Here is a 19,723-nt window from a genome sequence, read left to right on the forward strand (position 1 = left end):
TATTACATGACCAAATAACTATCAATTTGAGTGAGACACTGACTACCACAGAACATATAGGTATTGAGCTAGATAGTTTTTAATTAATTAATTACAAGCTTGACACAGACTATAGACATTTAGGACTGGACTGTGAGCAAGCCTGTATGGAATTTTCTTGATTAATGATTGATGTGGGTGGGCCCATCTCAAGAAGTGAGCTGCCATCCACCTGAGTGGATTGTCCTGGATGGAATAAGAAACCAGGCTGAACAAATAATGGGGAAGCAATCCAGCAAGCAGCACTCCTCCATGAATTCTACATCAAATCTCTACTATAGGTTTCTGCCCTTACTTCTCTCATTGATGAGTGTGTGATATAGAACTATAAGCTAAAATAAAGCCTCTCTTCCCCCAGGTTGCTTTTGGTCATGGTAATTTATCACAACAACTGAAACCCTAACTAAGAGGGTAGTTTTGGATATACCTTCATCAAACCTGAACAAATAGGTCCAGTAAGTTTTACTGTACATCTTTGAAAGCAATGAAAGTATTGATGGGATTGCAATGCTATAGTCCATTGTAATCAATGTGTCATCATTTCTATAGTATTCTACAGTATTGGAATTCTGTTCATATTCTGGGTTACTAAGAAAGGTACCATAAATATTATGATGTTGATGGCCAATGATTTCTTGAGTACTTTTGTCAATACATGTAAAATAAATTTCATGTCAGGGTGATGGTTTTATAAAAACTCACTTTTTATTAAGCTCATCTCCCTTTATATTCTCCTGTGTAAATATTCATTTTTAAAAATTATTCCCATGAACATTGACCCTTAATTTTTCACAATAACTTTTATTTATTTGTTTGTTTTGAGACAAGTTTTCTCTGCATAATATCCCTAGTTCTCCTGGAACTCACCTTGTAGAACAGGCTAGTAATAAACTCTCAGAGACACACCTGCCTCTACCTACTAAGTGCTGGGATTAAAGGTGTGTGCCACAATGCCCAAGTCAATCACTTACTTTTTTTCAGTTCATTGAGAATTTTTTATAATGATTAGACCCACCCCTACCCAACTCCTTCCAGATCTACCCCTCCATCCCTGCCCACCAACCCAACACCTTCTTTTCTTAATACATCAACTGCAATCTGTGCTACCCATACATTCTTGGATGTTGGTGGTACACTAGAGAATAACAAACCCACCAATGGACACACTTCTTAATGAGAACTGATTGTCCCTCTCCTAGAAGCTTTCAATTGCCAGTAGCCCCTCAAGTAGGGGTGGGATTTCATGACCACCTCTTCTGTGCATGATAGTATTTTGCCCAAAGTGAGCTTGCACAGGTCTTGTGTGTGTCCTCACAGTTGTTATGAGCTCACATATGCAGTTTCCCTGTTGTGTCTGGAAGACACTCTTCCCATGTAGTCATCCAACCTCTGTTGCTTAAAACATTTCCTCTACATCTTCCACAATAATCACTGAGTTTTGGGAGGAGATGTGTGATAATATATTTATTTTTTTGTGGAACACATGCTATAGCACATGTGTGGGAAGTCAAAGGACAACTCTTGGGGTCCTTTTCTCTTTATGGTGGACTTGAAGGTTTTGGATATTAGACTCAGGTCTCCCTCTTGGTGGCAAGTGCCTTTACATGCTGAGCCATCTCCCAGCCTTCCTTTTTTATTATGTAGTCATAATTATAGGTTTATCACACAGCCTTTGAATTTTTTTTTCTTTCTGAGCATTATGGCTTCTGAAACATTTTGTAAGTTCTGTGAGAACTTGTCTGAGCTGCCTCTTGGTTGCCAAAGCCTCGGCAAGCTGGTGCTGTCCATGGTTCTGACTCCTTGCCTTGGTGCTGAAACGCATTGCCTTCAGGTAGAAATAGGTCGTTTCTAACTGAGACCAATGTGTAGGGGGTCTGAGTCAGTACAATGCTGGATTCCCATCAGTCTGGAGGCCCATTATCTCCTCCTTGTTCAGGTCAGCTGTCTCTGTGAGTCTCAGTTAGAAGGCTTGGACAGTCTAAGAGACCTCTGACATTGGAAGCAGGATGTATCCTTGGTGCACAAAAAGACTTTGGGAGCACATTCCCCATGGAGGGATACTCCCTTAACCTAGAGACAGGAGGGAGGGCCTAGTACATACTCCAAATGACTTGACAGATTTTGTTGACCCCTCCTGGAAGGCATCAACCTACCTGTGGAGCGGGGGGTGGGGGGAGGGAGAATGGGATGGGAGGGTGGTCAGGGGACCACAAATAAACCACCTACAGATAAGTACTTAATGAAGCAAACTTTAATGATGATTCGATGAAAAGTACATAAGGCTAGTTTAAAAAATTATAATTTTTTAACTGGGCATTTTCTGTAGACATCTAACAAGAAGGTACAGACCTCTCTTTAGCAATTTGGTTATGCTTTTGGCTGTTTTCAACTTTAACTTATTACTAACTATTTATAAAATGCTAATTAGTAATGAAGTGGAAATCTCTTTTTACAATTATTGGTCACAGGACACACTATTGCAAATACTGACCTGATGATTCTTCTGCCATGATTCTAATTCTAATTCTATGTTTTGCATCCGATTTGGTTGTCATTTCTTTTATAATATTGTCTTATTTCTTTTTGAAAAAAAAGTGGTATTTGCTGCATGTTAAATAGTAGTAAAATTTGGAAATCTTCTTCTCCCTCTGCATTTAAAAAGGTTTATTTCTATTTGTGTTTATGAGTGCAGTGTCTATGGAGGCCAGAAGGCATTGGATCTCCTGGAGCTAGAGTTATAGTCATTTGTGAACCATAGATGTGGGTGCTGGGAACTAAACACTGTCCCTCTGCAAGAGCAGTATATTCCTTTAACTGCTAAGCCATCTCTTCCACTTCTCCTTTTGCTTTTATATGTTTTTATAAGCTTATGTGATGATATGAACTAATATTGTAATTAAAAATTACCTAAGGAAATTGAGCCCCATTTTTATAAAAACAAACAAACATGTCCTTTATATATTGTCTTATTCTTTATCACCCCATGTCAAGCTGAGTAATCAAAATCAATACAACCTGATTAAACTTGGAGATATTTAACTAATTTTTTTTGTTATTGATATACTTGGTATGAATATAGCCTTGAATATTGGCATGAGATAGATAATTGAGAAGGAGCCAGAATGGCAAATTGGTTTCTGCTGTCATGCCCACATGCCAACAGGGTGGGGAGTGGGTGATCTGGGCCTGGCAGCTCAGAGGAAACATACTTGGTACCACTGTTCTCATCAGACACTTGGCTGTGAGCCTTTGGATGTCACTTGCTTTCCTCCTACTGAAAGATGTCAGCTGAGGAGAGCCTGTTCTTAAGAATGAGAAGAAAGAGTCAACAGAGGAAGGAGTGATGCTTCTGAAAGTGCCTCCATACTACTTAGGCTTCTCTCCCTGCTGTGGCTTCAAGGCATGCAGTCGTCCAGCCAGGCCAATGTCATTTGGGGCACACAGCTCCCCACGCCAAGCCTACTTACAAGGGAGCACCCCATGCCAACCCTGATTACAAGGGAGCATGAAAGGAGAATGACAGAATTCCCATGTGCTTTGGATAACTGTGGATCAGTGCATTCCCCATCCCCTTTTTACTTTATTCTCTGGTTTTGTTCAAGGACTGGTATGATTTTATAGCCAGACTGAAATGCATGTACATGTGTGTGTGTATGCCTGTGTGTGTGTGGGGTGTGTGTTTTTGCACCTACCATTGTGTGTTCATGTGCATGTCTATGTATTTATATGTGTGTATGTCCATGTTTCTGTGTGTGTGCGTGCCTCAGTGTGTGTATGCATATATGTATACCTGAGTGTGTGTTTGTACCTATAGGTAAACATTCATGTGTGTGATCATACATTTCTCTGTATCCATGTGTCTACATTAGCATACCTATGTGTGTGTGCATGTGTATGTGTACATGCTTCTATGGGTACTTGTGTATGCATGTGTACGTGCCTCTTTGTGGTGTACACATGTGTGTTGGTGGCTAACCTTAGGAACTTTGTCAAAAGAAGGTAAGGCCAGGGCAAGCATCACTAGTCATTTATGGCTGGGACTTTAAGAAGTGCTCCATTTATCTCCTAGCACAACCTATTCCCATTTATAAGGCCCTTTCACATTGTTCTCTCTACTTTATCCTCACTAGATAAAGTTGCTAAGGTGGGACTAATTATCTCCCATTTTAAAAAAAGATAGAAAATAAGCAAGGGAGCACTTCTTGCTTGGGTTCCCTAGCTGTTTGACAGCACAGATAGTCAGCAAAGTGGTCTCTTACCTACAAGCACAGTGCTCACTCCCTAGTTCCAGATTCCTTGACTGATACTGTCTGTTTGCCTTTATCTTAACTTTATATTTTGAATGCATCCAATAGCTGTGACATCTGGCTTATCTTGTAGTGAAAAGAAAATGTTCCCATGAAGTTGTGCTAACAATACTGCTGACATTCAGATTGTCATCCCAGATGATCTCCTTTGAATTGCAGAGTTAGTCTAGAAGAAAAACAGGCATGACTGAGGTCTGGTAGCCCATTTCTCATGTAGAAGGATGGTCTTGTTAACATATCAAATATACATCCAGCCTTGAGAAGTTTTTTCAGACCTTTTACATTTATTAATTTCTGTGTGCATGTATGATTGTGTATGCATTGGCATGTGTAGGCTCATACTCACACATGTGGAAGTCAGAGGATAACCCTGAGTGTCCATCTTCTCCTTCAACCTTCTTTGAGGTAGGGTTTCTCTTTTGTTTGTTCATTGTTGCTTTGTTCTAGGGGCTTCTCCTGTCTCTATCATCCAATAGAGGTGCTCTGGGGTCTCAGGCTGTTCCACTGCATCTGCTTTTATGTGGATTCTTTGGTCAAGAGGTTTGGGTAGCAAAATTTGTATCCACTGAAGCATGCCCCAACTTCCTCAGACCTTTTTAGATAGTGTCATTTATCTTCCATGATTCTGACTTTCTCCCTATATATTTTTCAGTTTTACCTCTTTCTCAGTGTGATTCCCTTGGTGTCTAGTACTCAAGGCTTGGCAGGTGATGGCACATGGGAACTAACTGGTGAATAGAGATAGTTAAAAACACATTTGGCAGATATAATAACTGAGGCCTACTAAGTAGATGGTGGAATTTTACCACTGTGGATCTCCTGCTTAGCATGAAGTTTCACACTGGAGTTTGCATCTAAGGAAAGGATATTATCTATAGTTCTCTGATTTATTTATTTTGTATCAACTGAAGAGCAAGCTATTCCTGTAGTGTCTTGCTTTCATGTTTTCCTAATGCATGAGGCAGGCAGTGTGTGTTTGGAATTCCCCACTGGCTAAATATATCTAGTTATTTCTTCCATTGTTTCTGGGCAATGTATAAAGACTAGGATAAGTGAGAGAGGATTTTACAGTGTGTGTTTCAATATTAGTGATGCAATACATTCCAAGGCAAAAATTTTATCTGCGCCTTACCCTTTATTCTTCAGAAAAAAATTCCCTGTGATGCATAATGTAATCAGGAGAGGAAATTACTTATGTAGATGGAATAATTGATTGCCTACATAGATAGAAGTAATGTGTTTTGAGACCATGAAGGTCAAAACATAGCTTTGCTTGTTTATTTAGTACCAAAACAAAATAACAACAACAATAAAAATCCCACCGCCTTTCTTCAACACTCCTTTGCCTCTGGCAAGACATTTTCAAGAAGGCTTTAACAGGCTGGCTTATATTTCTAATATGAAGAAAGTATAGGAAGCACCGCTGTTATGATGGGAGGACAGTAGATTTGCTCTGGCCCCTGATCAGGCACCTCCCTGCTCCTCTGCAGAACCCAAGGACCTGCATCTTCTGTATGCTCCTTTCTAGCCATGTTAGGTTGAATTCAGGGCTGCAGAATTCAAACCTACTAAGCCAGAAGAGGCAGAAAGGACACTTTTCTAATGGAGCCCAAGTCACAGAAGCACTGAGCACTGACACTGAAGCCCGGAGCAATTATTTCTGCAAACCATTCCACCCACACCTTCCTTTGGGCAGGTCTCAGTCAGTGTTGAGGGAAATGAGTCAGAAACAAGTCTTTGGCTTTTCCAGGATCTGTCACTGTTCCATTTACTGCCCCCCTTTGTGGAATAATCTGCTCAAGTTTCCTTGGAGGCCTACAGAACTCACTGAATTCTGTATGTTTTGACCGTCTTTGGCATAGTTACACAAACTGCTATGGAGTCCCTTCTAGAAATGAACATATGACATTGTTCATGTAGGAGAGGGACTGGGTTGGGCTTCAGGTGGAAGGCATTTGTGGATCTTTAACGACTCTCAAGGAAGACATTGTGGTGATGGAAAGAACTTGGAGCTGAGAATCTGGGCACTGGGATCTGTGTGGCCACTAACAGTCACATTAATTTACTTTATAGATCATTAGCATCACAGTCTGTCTGAGGTTTCCTATCTTGAGTGCTCCACTCTGTAAACAATAATAGTTAATTATAATGATTTAATAATTAACATAATAGTCTAAAAGGGGTAAAACATCCCATATTCCAAGGTAGCTCCTTAGACTCAGGAAGTAAACAACTCAACAGCTTCAGGAAGTTTCTGAAACTTACCAGATTCGCTGTATTAGCAATAAGGATAGCTAAGAGACACTTTCAGATGAGCTGAGCCACCAAAGGAGTCAGAGGCTGAGCTGTCTGAATGAAACTCTGACCACATGAGCTGTCTGTCAAATTGCCTGCAGGCTTAGAATGATTCTCCAGGTTTCCAGCTTTCATGGGCTGATATCCATGTAAAGATGGGCTTCCATTATACAGTGGTCTCTGAGTCATTTCTGCTCTTGTAAGTAACCTCTCACTCATATTCCTTTGAGTAAGTCCAATAAATCATTGGTTAACCAAGTTGGAGTTTGGTGGTATCTGTGCTTTAGTCTATTGTTCTCTATCCGGGGTGGGTATATATTTGTTTACATATCCCTAGGAATAGTGTCATACAACAATAAAACATAGAGGTAAACCCATGCAGGGTCTTTGTTGAGAAACAGACAAACAGAAATGGCAGGTGACATGTGGGATTTACTCCCTGATTACTCAGCCTATGAAAAAGGGAGTGGAGGGGCCTGTGCTCATGTCTGTATAAAGTTTTTGTATTGTGCAGCACACACAGCCATTGTTTTGGAGACAGGGTTTCTCTGTATTGTTTTTGGAGCCTGTCCTGGAACTCACTCCGTAAATTGGGATGGCCTCAAACTCACAGTGATCCACCTGCCTTTGCCTCCCAAGTGCTGAGATTAAAGGTGTGCACCACCAATGTGCAGTTCATCTTGCCTTTTTTTTTAATCTATTGGCTCTAGCCAACTTTGAAAGAACTTAAGATAAACTGAAGATGGAACTTTCTGTCCTGCAGCGATTTGTTCCTAAATAAACCCACAGAGGCTTATATAAATTATAAGCTCAGGCTTCTTATTGGTTAGCTCTCTCTTAGTTATTAATACATTTATATTAAGCTATATGTCTCCATGTGGTCTTGGCTTATTGGTAGTGCCTGGGTTTCTTGCTTCCTTGGCAGCTCCATGGCATCTCTGTCAGTCTACCTTTCTCTATCTCTATGTGGATTTCTGCCTGGCTAAATCATGCCTGTTCATTGATCAAAAAAGCTTTATTCATCAACCAATGAGAAAAATATATATTCACAACATACAGAAAGACATACTCCATCAATAAACTGCTTAGATCTTGCTACTCTGAATGTTTATTGTTCTTATTGTAGTGTGTGTGTGTGTGTGTGTGTGTGTGTGTGTGTGTGTGTGACAGGGGTGTTTCTTTACTTCTAACACAGGCAAAATCCCTTCTTCTGCTACCAAGAATAATTATTTAGTCTTTGGAAGTAAGATGTATGGTCTCTGGTTCCATTTGGAAACACTAATATTGCTTTGAAAGAATCCCCTAGATCTCCATCTTTGGGTGAGCAGGTCAATCCAGGTTAATTCCTTTGCAAGTGCTAAACATGGCCCTGAGATCCTTGTAGGTGAGTAGGAAGAAAGCTTCTAGAAGGAGGAAACACATCTAAATCAGGCTTTGCAAAGCAAGATGACTGAACAAAAGCCTCTGCCAAAGACAAACAAAGGGAGTGAAAGTCAGAGTTCAAGGTGGCAATGGTTTGGACACCATGGTTCACGATCATTGGACAGCTGAGGCAACAGAATTGTGAGTTCAAGGACAGCCTGGACTGTTTAAAACTAAACTAAACCAAAGGAACACATGCATGCACACATACACACCACAAACATGGTTTTGTCTCATATAGAAGTTAAAATTGTGAAAGAAATGTTGCCTGGGAGACAAAGGAATCTCTGTTTGAGTTCTTAGAAATGATTTAGTCTCAAGCTGTCTGTGCTTATAAATGTTCCCAGTTAGGGGAGGATAGAAGAGAGGAAATGGCTTGAGAAGAGGACAGAGCAGTGGGATCTAAACTTCTTAAAGATCCCAGCTGGCTGCACTGCAGTTGGCTGATTAAGCCAAGAGGAGGTGCATGAGGCAGCTACAGGGGCGGGGAGGGGGAGAACACAGATGCCTGGTTCCCCTGCTGCTCCTCACAGCCATACCAGGGATGTGGGCCTTCTTGAGTTCCACTGGAAAGCGCTGCTCCATCCATGGAGCCTCCTGGGAGTTACAGCCAAGGAGAGAGCTCAGCCTGTTCCATATGAAAACAAAACAAAAAACAAACAAACCAAAAAAAAAAACCTGTCTGCCTTAGGATCTCTGGTATTCAATGACAAATTTTCTAACAAGTTATTAAGCCATGTTCAATATAGGTTAAAATATTATTTTAACATCTAAGTACCCAGTGTTCCAAGCAGAATATTTTCAGAGGGATTTTCTAATAAAGGTTGACATTGTGATTTGTCTGTAGATTGTTACTGCTTCCTCCACCAAATTGAAAGAAAAAATAACAACAACAACAAAATAACTCTAAGGCTATTGAGAAGTCCACATTATGTGAATTGATTTATAATAGACCAAACCACACACAATAAACCAGTAATTGAATCTATCACATCCTTAGCATCCGTTTTCACTCTGCCTCCTGGCTAAACATATGATCTTGCCTTAAAGTTTTAAATGATTGATAAAATACTTAAAGTGTCTTAATATAATAATTGGGTAGTAACAGGAACAAGCTCACCTCTCTAGGATCTGCTATTCTCTGATTGGGGGTGTATTTTTGCTATTAGCAGTGTTTGGGTTCAATAGCACAGCTATCACCTGGCAAGTGTTTTTGTTTCTTTGTTTGTTGCTTTTGCTTTTGTTTTGTTGTTGCTGTTGTTTTCATGCAGAATTTACTCTCAGCTCTCTGAATACAGAAGCCTGGGCCTTGTAGCTCCTTCTCTGCCCATCATAGACTATCTTTACCTAACCAGACTCTCACTCACTAAGCCATGGTTTTCCCACTTAAAACATTGAGCTTAAAAATGAAATCAATTTCAGTCAGTACTAAGGCATATTGATCAAAAGCATCTATTCTATAATATGGCTCAGTCACAACACTCCTCTATATGCCTCAAGGAATCTCAATGAACATCACACCAAGATGCTTGCACATCTGAGTTTGTACCAGATCTCACCACAATGGTTAAATTGTGAAACCAGATAAGGTTATCAACAGATAAGGAGAAGGTGCAGGTGTGTGCACAGTGGAGTCTCATTCAGCCACAATGAAGAACAAGATTGTATTGTTTTCAGGAAAAGTGAGAGCATTGGGAAGTAATCATATTACATAGTATAAGCCAGATTTAGAAAGACAAATACCATGTTTTCTCTCATATGTGAATCCTTGATTTCAGGCAAACACACACACACACACACACACACACACACACACACGATTCTATGATGTTTTGAATTAGCAATGTTCCCCATAGACTCATCTGTTTGAGTTTTTGGCACTATTAGGAGGTGTGGCCCTGTTGGAAGAAGTCTGTTTCTGTGTGAGCTTTGAGGTTTCAGATTTTCAAGTTTAGGCTCAGTGGTCCATGATTCTTTTCCTGCTGCCTGCAGATGAAGATATAGAACTCTCAACTCTTTCTCCAGCACCATGTCTTCCTGCACACTGTCATGCTTCCCACCATGTCAATAATTGACTAAACCTTAGAAAATGTAAACCAGCCTCAATGAAACGTTTATAAGACTTGCCATGGTTATGATTGTGGTGTCTCTTCATAACAATAAAATTAGCTTAAGACATGATCTAATATGGGTGTAGAAGTGAGACTGACTGGGGTGTGAGTGGGAATAGAGAGGAAACCACAGGGAACTTGGGGATGAATGTACTCAAGTTACATGATATACTTGAAGAAAAATGCTAGGAAAGCTACCATTGTGATCAATGACTACACACCAATAAAAACTACATTGAAATTTATAATGCTATGTGAATAGCTACACTAGTTTTTTTTTTAATTAGCATATAATGCAATGGGCTTCATGACGGCCTTTTCACACTTGGCTTTGGCTAAACCTCTCACCCCCCTGCTTTTGCCTCTTCCTTCTGGTCCACTCTCCTTGCCTATTATCCCCTTTCCTTTCACAACACATGCATTTTATTACCCTCCTTTCCATCCTTTAAACTCTCTTTTTCCCTTTCATGCTCTCATACACCACCCCCATAGATGCACATATATGCAAATTAAAACCCAGGCTTGGCATGTAAGAAAGTTTGGTAGTTTTCTTTCTGACATAGGCTGACTTTACATAATATTTTCCAGCTCCATCTATTTCTCTGAAAATGCCCTCACTTTATTCTTCCTTATGATGGAACTACTTCCCAGATTTTTCTTTTGTGTTTTTGAGGCAGGGCTTTTCTATGTAGCCCTGGATGGACTGTAACTTGTTCTGTATAAGGCTGCCCTCAAACTCTCATAGATCCACCTGCCTCCACCTCCTGAGTGTTGGGATTCAAGGCATCTGTCTCCATACCTTACTCCTCATTATCCTCTCCTTCCTCCTCCTACTCTTCTTCTTTTTCTTTTTGTTCTTCTTGTTCTTCTTCTAACCCCATTCACCTGTTGAATTAGATAAAGGCTAGAGTAGCAATACATAAGGATGAACAAAAATCTCTGCAGTAGGATCTAGAATACATTGGGTAAAAGAAAAAAAAAAAAAACTCTGAGAATGATTTTATCAAATCAGCTCACAGTTTAGGTCCCTTGTCTCTCAGCCTGCACCCCTCTGCCTTTGAACTGTGTTCTGAAGTCTTGTCAATGATCTAAAACTCAGGTCTTTCTCTAAGAGAATTGAAAGTGGGGCAAATAGGTGTTATAACATCTCTGTACCAGAGAGGTATCTTAGTGCAATGAAATGTTGCATGGGATAATATTTAAATGCTTATGCATTTCTTAATGGTATCATAACAATAACTAGTGATATTTAATTCACTGTGATTCCTGCTAGTGAGTCACAATGGTTACTGAGCAGGAATAATTTCTAGCACATTGTGAGAATTCATCTTACATGCTCCTGTTTCATCCCATGATAGTTCTCTTTCTAACTTCTCTAACTTTGATGGTGGGGGTGACAGTTTCAGACAGCCAGCTACAGATCAATGGTGTAATTAAAAGAGTGGTGTTAACATTCATCCTTTTGGCACTCTGTATCCAGTGTATCAACTCTGACTCATTTACTCTTCTAGTATGAATAAATATAGATTTTTATATGGCTTTAACTCTCAGAAGCACCCTGTTTGAAATCATGATGCCTACCAGTATTACTAAAATTATACAAAGAAAAAGAAAGAAGGAAGAAACTAAAGGTACCAGAGCATCTGAGGCTCTGAGGTGGATTGGATGAGAATGGCCCCCATAAGCTAATATGTTTGAATACCTGCTCTCTATTTGTGGAACCATTTGAGAAGGATCATGAGGCATGGTCTTGTTGGAGATGGTATGTAGTCTTTGAGTTTTCAAGAGAGTCAGCCATTTTTGGTGTGCTTTCTCTCTGCCTCCAGTTTGCACATCAAGATGCGAGAGTGAGGGTGGGTATTTAAATGAGCCAAGACAAATGATAAATAGGTGTTTGTTAGGGAAGGACTTACACGAATAAGAGCAAGTAATGGCCTTCTTGCTCCAGAATACACAGTCTCTGTCCTTCTGATGCTCTCCGGAACCCAGGTGAGCTCGAGTCAGCCCCTCCTCTACCTTAATGGGTCAGGCTGCCCCTGAAACCATGCGCAAAAGGTGTGGCCACCACTACAAGCACACTAACAAGGCAAGATACCAATACTTGAGAGCTCAAATGTTCTTGTCTCCATGTGTCTGCTCCTCTGTGATGTACTCTAACCTTCTGAAACTGTAAGCCCAATTAAGTGCTTTCTTTTATATGTTTCTTTGGTCATGTTGTTTTATCACAGCAACAGGAAATAACTGAGGCAGACTTTGACTAGTACAGGAGCTAGGCTCTGGAGAAAAGAGAAAATGAGAGATGTTAATGTGACCTTGTGTTTGAGGTGCTAATTCTTTTGAAACTGCAGCCACAAGGCTGAAACCTGGGGCAAGTCTTTGAGTGGCTGCACAACATCTAAAGTTCCAAGTCCAGTGAATCCAGAATTTCACTGGTGGCCTCACCTCAGCAGGGAGTGTGACCTGGACATGCAAGATTTTGGTCTTCCTCTAAATCAACCATTCCCCAATTAATTCACATGACCTGATACTACTTGAACTCCCTTCCTGAAAACAAAAACAAATCTGTAAATGCAGGGGCATCATCCACAGGCTCAAGAGTCCCACATGACTTCTAATATTCAGAAAAAAATAAAAAAAAGCAACTGGATTCAAAGTTATAGCTAGTGTTCTCTGTGTCACTTACCTGTGTGGCTTTTGGCAGAGCTCATCTCTCCTCTTTCATTCACAACCTGTTATGTTTGTGTGCATATATGTGCAGAATCAAAGGTAAAAAATTGCCTGGCCTGTCATGTCATATACCAAAGCAAATAATGTCAGAAAACTGACAAGGCAGATAGGATCATTAATGGTGATTCAACAGCACAGTGATGACAATAGGAATGAACCCTCAGATTTTCCTGATTAGGACTTCAGCAGGTGTCTGCTCGGTATTAATCTGTGCATACAAATGCTAGTGCTATAGAACACCCTGGAACAAAATCTTAGGAAGGAGCTCTCATATAATCAGTGAGCTTGGAAAATACAGGAGCGTGTGTTTCTTTTTAAATGAATAGGCATAAATTTAACTGGTTAAAAAAAAAATAGATGGCCAGGCGTCTGTTGTAATCATCCCATATTTGTATTCATGAAGCACAACTTCATGCTCTTTCATCTTAAAATTGAGATTTCTGTGGAAAGAGAGGGGGATATGGTAGGCTGCTGTGCAGTGTGTAGTTTGCATGGTGAGGTTTGCTCATTCTCCTCCAGACAGCAATCTTAATGTTCCATATTTTGAAGATTTTGCAAAGAACAAAATGAGACAGAGTTTGAAATATCAGGTGAACATAAACACTGGAGTTCTATAAGGGACATAGCAATCTTAAAGTCCATGTTGAGAGCAGATGGTTAGACATTTACATCTGGTTTAAAGACATTTATGGTTATGTGTAGACAGGATGAACGGAAAGGATGCCTATTGATTCAGCAGGATTACCAGCCTTTCTTTAGACTGATTTATTCAACGCATTAATTTAGGACATAATATGGAAAACTAAAAGCAGAACTCAAGCTAGACATAGTGGCGGTGGTGGTATCATATGCCTATAATTTCAGAACTTGACTGGGGCAAAAGAATTGCCATTACTTCCAGGCTAACTTGTTGGTTTGCAGATTAATGGATGAATAGACAGTGGATGGGTGAATGGATGGATGGATGGACAGTGGGTGAGTGGATGGCTGGCTGGCTGAAATAATGAATGGATGAGTAAATGACTGGCTGGATGAATGAATGGAGTAAATGGGTGAAAAGATGGATGGGTAGGTGGATAGATTGATAGTTGGATAAAAGGATGCAAGGATGGATAGTTACATAAATGGATGAATGGATGTGTAGATTGATGGGTTCATAAATGGATGGATGAATACATGCATGGATAGGTAAATGGATAGATTGATAGATGAATATATGGGTGATGTGTGCATAAGTGAACCGCTGGTCTGTTTCCTCTGGCTGACAGTGCAACACAGGCAAAAATAGTTCTGAGGTCCTGGTTCTTCCTCACACTTCCTGGCATTTTCCCTTTTCTGCTCAGTACTTACTGAGCGTGCTGTTTGTTGTCATGGTTTTTACCCCTTGTCCTCTGAGAACACTTATCAAACTCAATTTACTTTATTTTTCCTTCTGTTCATGTGTTTGCACATATGGCATGCAATCATGTGTATATGTGTGTTCATGTGTGGACTCATTGTGCATCCATTTAGAGAGCATGCATTGCCAAAAAACTTTTTTAACTACCCTTCCACCGCCTTAATTTTTTCCTAATCAAAATCAGAAATTGCCAATTCAACTAGTCTCATTAGCCAGCTTGCTACAGGGATCTCCTGACTCCACCTTTTCTGGAGTCAGTATGTGGCACTGATTTTTTTAAAAATAATTTTTAAGAAGGTAAGATACAGAAAAAAGATCTAAAAAGATCTATGCTTACTATTTTTAGTTATGTGTGTGAATGTCTGCATGTGCAACATGAGGGAGTGTAAGTGTCTATGGAGGCTACAGGTGTTGGATCTCCAGAAGCTGGAATTATAGACAGTGGTATCTTCTGTAAGATCAAGCTCTTAACTGCTGAGACACCACTCCAGACCCAGGACACAGTTCTCTAATGAACAGGATCCTGATTGTGTGAAAGATAACAAATACTCATGAAAGCAGTACTCAGTTTGTAGCATAGAACTAGGTGTCCCCAAGAATCCTCAAGCCCATCTCAGTCACTACCCTTATCCTTAACCATGCCATTAATCTTCAAAGGATTCAGTTTTATCTATTTTGAAATTTGTAAACACAGAGGCACATGGCGTATTCTTCTGTGCCTGGCTTGTTTTTACTCAATATTATGTTTGTGAAATTCATCCTGAAGTAGAGTATGATGGTAGCTATTTCATTCTCCCTTCTGGACACCATCCATTGTACAAACACATCCAATGTATTTATCCATTCTACGCCTGAGAAGCAATGCATATTTGCTTTCATTCTCATTTATATCTGCTGGGATTAGTGTTATTTTGTGCACCCTTTGGTGTGCATTGCTATTGCTCAGCATTTTATTGAATACACACACACACACACACACACATACACACACACATATATATACATATATATATATATATATATATATATATATATATATGTCATTGTATCGTGTGCACTTTTCACTTTAATTATATATTACCAAAGAGTTTTCCTAAGCAGTTGAATCAGCAGCATGCAAGAGCTCCAACTGCTCCACAGCCCTGCCAACACTTACTATTTTCGTTTTAGCTTTCCTGGTAGATATGCAACGGGATCTCATTTGTGTTTCCAATTTGCATCTTTTCATCAGATAATGAAGCTGAGATCCTTTCCATATGCTTATTGGTCACTTGAATATAGTCCTGGATGAAGTTTCTTTGCCCTATTTTCTGCTTTTCTCTGGAGTTTAGGGAATTTTAAAATGGTTGTTAGTCCTAGTTAGACAAGTGTATTACAAACACATTCTACCACATATTGCCTCATGCTTCTTATGCCATTATGGGTTTGTTTTTATTTTTATGTGTTTTTTTAAAGAATTATTTATTTTTATTGTGCCGGATAGTTTTATGACAACTCCATAAAAGCTGGAGTTATTTGAAAAGAGAGAACCTCAACTGAGAAAACACTTCCATAAGATCTGGCTGTAGGGAATTTTTTAAATTAGTTATTGATGTGGGAGCACCCAGACCATTTTGAGTGTGGTCACTCCTGGGATGGTGGTCCTGGGTTCTATAAGAAAGCAGGCTGAGAAAGCCATGGAGGTCAAGCCAGTAAGCAGCTTCTCTCCATGGCATCTGCATCAGTTCCTGCCTCCAGCTTCCTACCCTGCTTGAGTTCCTGTTCTTACTTTCTTCAGTGACAAATAGTGATTTAGAAGCATGAGACAAATAAATCCTTTCCTCCCAGAGTTGCTTTGATCATGGTGTTTCAAACCAGAGATAGAAATCCTAATTGGGACATTTATTTCATGCATGTGAGTGTTTTGCCAGCATGTATGAATATGTACCTTGGACATGTAGTGTCCGTGGAGGCCAGAATAAGGAGACCCCCTGGAACTGGATGGTTGTGAGTGGCCATGGCTATGTTGGCACCAAGCCTTTTCTCCAGACTCCTAATTTTATGAGTGTGAGGAGGAAACTTCTGGGATATTTTCTGGGTTTACTGCTTGGTCCTTTGATGCTGCCTTTGTGTAGACAGAGTTTGCTCATTGCTCCACAGTGAATTAATGATGTAGAATAAGCCTTCTAACCAAGTTTTATTTTTAAAAAAAAAAAGACAGTTCTGGCTGCCAAAAGCCCACATGTGTCAGCACAGCTGATTATATTTTTGAAATTAGTAAATTCAATGTACCACTCCACCATAGAAAGAGAAAAATACTAATATTTCAGTATCACAAACACTTTGAATGTCATGATTGATTGTAGAATTTTAATTATTTTTATGATTATAATATTATTATCAGCCGTTCTTATTACTTTCTATCATACTATTTTGTGCATGGCTTTTCTTACCTCTGATACCATGTTTTTTTTCTAGATGAGAAAGTCACATTGATCCATCCCATATATATGGGAGTTCATATATATTCACACAGATAGTCTTTCTTGGCTTGAACACTTGGCCATGGTACCCATAGGTTGACATCTTCTTTTCCAGTGTCACTATGCCTTCATTTCCATGCCTCGGGATTCCTTCATGCCCTTGAGGGTTCACTATGCTCTGCCTGGGCCTTTCGTATTAATTCTTCTTATGCCCCACTTTCATCCCTTCATGGTCCTCATCCTGCTAGGTCTCAGCCTGAGAAGCAGACTAACTCTCTAGATGCAAATATCCAGATGAGGGAGAGTTGGCTGTGGCACTCCCAACACTATCAAAAGGAGAAACATATTCAATGAAAGCCAACAATACACACAGCCTCTTGCTGGAAAAGGGGTGAGGTTCACACTTCTTTCCACTAGTAGTTTAATGCTGACCCCTAAATCTCTGTAACTTCACAAATCTCTCAGCAAAGTCTGTAACTGACAGCCCGGCTCTAGCCTGCCTTCCCGGATAGTGCGTCTCTGCGGATCAAAACATCCTTGCCATGATTGCCCCAGCTCCAAGTAAAGTCCCTCTTTATTTCATTTTGTCAATACCCTGTACAAATGTCAAGACCTTTCACTTGCCTCTCCCCAAGTTTGTCCCTCTCTCTCCTTTCTCTATCTTCCCCTTACCTTTCTGTCTGTGACATAGCATGTTATACGGAATATCATGATACTTTTTTTATTATACTTTGATAATTTAATAAGATGTACATGTAAATGTTTAGGAAAGTGTCTGTCACACAGTAACTGCTCAGTAAACTCAGTAAATCTTTGTTATTGTTTGGTGTAATCTCACCCCAAATCCATGTGCTGAAGGCTGGGACCCATGTTCATATTCCTGAGAGATGGTAGAATCCTTGGGAGGCAGGTTCTTATGTTGAGAGTATGCCCAGAAGGATAGTGGGACTCTTACCTCTCCTTCTCTCTCTGTTTTTTTTTATTATTCTGTTAACAGTTTCCCCCTTCAAACATTCTCATCATGATATGCTGCCACATTGGAGGGCCAGGACAATAGGCTCCCCTGATCTTAGAGTAGAACATATAGAATTTGTGGGCCTGGATAGCTTTCCTTGTTTCCTTCCTATGTTAATCATTTCAGGTCATTTGTTACACTAATAGAAAGTGAATGACAATGTTAATATTCATGACAAATTGATTTTCAGCATGAAGAAACATTTGATTCCCAGAGCTCATGCAGTACCCTCTCAATTAGTCTGAATTTTGAACTACAAAAACATGACTCTATATATGTAGAGCAGAGGGATCATGCAGCCAGCAGCCGCCTTTACCACTCAATCCTTAATCTGAGCTTCACATTTTCAGTCATAGCAGTGGATAAACAGTCCAATCAGGACCCTATTCACCACTCTCAGCTAGTAGGTATTTCTGGAGTTCTATTTAATTTTTCCTGCACAGACACAGCCCAAATAAGAAGGGAAAGCAGACAATGGCTTCCCACATAAGAGAAGCAAAACAATCATTTACAGAGCACATTCCTAGCTTCTGTTCTATGAGTCTGAGGCTGCTCACTTATCCTATGAGTTAGTGTGACCCTTCAGTGCATTCTAGATCTAGATCAGACTTCATCTGATGCTTACATCTGTGGGTGAGCATGCAGAGCCACCTGCAAAAACATTACATCCAGATAATTAAACTGACATGCACTAATATCATCAGAATTCCCACAGGAAATAAGTGTTTTTGTTATTGTTGTTGTTTTGGTACATTTTTGGAGAATGTTATACATGAGTAATGTATTTACAACATTCCAACCCCTTTTTCTCTCCTCCCCACTTTCTCCTGTGCTTCCTACTCTTTCTTAAATTCATGACCTCTTCTTTTAAAATTATTACTGTGATATATAAATATATTTATATATGTGCATGGATTATATGTGTGTGTGTGTTTATATATGTATATATATCACGCATAGGCACACACACACACACACACACACACACACATATCCTGTTGAATCCATTTAGTGTTGCTTAAGGTTATATGTGGTTCGGAGTGATGGTTTGAGATTGGATAGCCTATCAGGGGTCTCATCCATGATAATGAATGTTCCTCCTTCTTTCATCAGCCATTAGTTGCCCATAGCTCTTCATCTAGGAGCGGAGCCTTGTGAGATCCCTCAATCCACATTATCATATCAACTGGTATTGCCATTGTTCAGGTCTTGTTTGGTGAGCATATTTGTGAGATTTCATGAATGCAGCTTCCTTGTCATAGGCAGAGGACACAATCACTCAGCCTATGTCCTGGTGTTCTGGATTTTGCAATCTTCCTCCCCCCTCTACTGAGATGTTTCCTGTGCCTTCAGTGTAAGGATTGTGCTGTAGATGTATCAGTGATGGCTGGGCACACCATGGAAAGTTGTGAATTTTTGTGATGATGTCTGTACTGAAAGAAGAAGTTTATGAAGTGCAAGAGCTGCAACTTGATGTGAGTATAAGGATTGGTAGTGAGAATGCAGTTAGGAATCAATAGTTTAGGGAAACAATAGTAGATTCTCCTCCTCTAGGGTCCACGACTACTTCACCAGCCATAGGTAACTGACTAGGTATGGACTAACAGCCATGAATTCCCCCTACATCCAACTAGACAATCATTGATTTCTTCCAAGAGAAGTACCACTATCTCACCTCTAGGAACATTGTGCTCTCTAGTCATTATTATGATTGATTCCTGGGCTTTACAGCTAGATAGGATTGTTGGTGGCCTTTCTCCACTGGCAGCTTGCATTGTACCTCCAAGTACTATTAGAATTAGTTCTAAGGGAGGAGATCTCTAGATTGGTTCTAGCTCAGTTCTTCCAAGTCCACTTTCTGTAGTACACAGTGTCCTGCAAAAGGGTCTTGCCTTCAAATTCCAGGCAGTAACCAAGGGCAACAACAATTGCTTGTATAGTTTATG

The sequence above is a fragment of the Phodopus roborovskii genome, unplaced genomic scaffold (assembly GCF_943737965.1).
Source record: "Phodopus roborovskii unplaced genomic scaffold, PHOROB, whole genome shotgun sequence".
NCBI classification, from domain to species: Eukaryota; Metazoa; Chordata; class Mammalia; order Rodentia; family Cricetidae; genus Phodopus; species Phodopus roborovskii.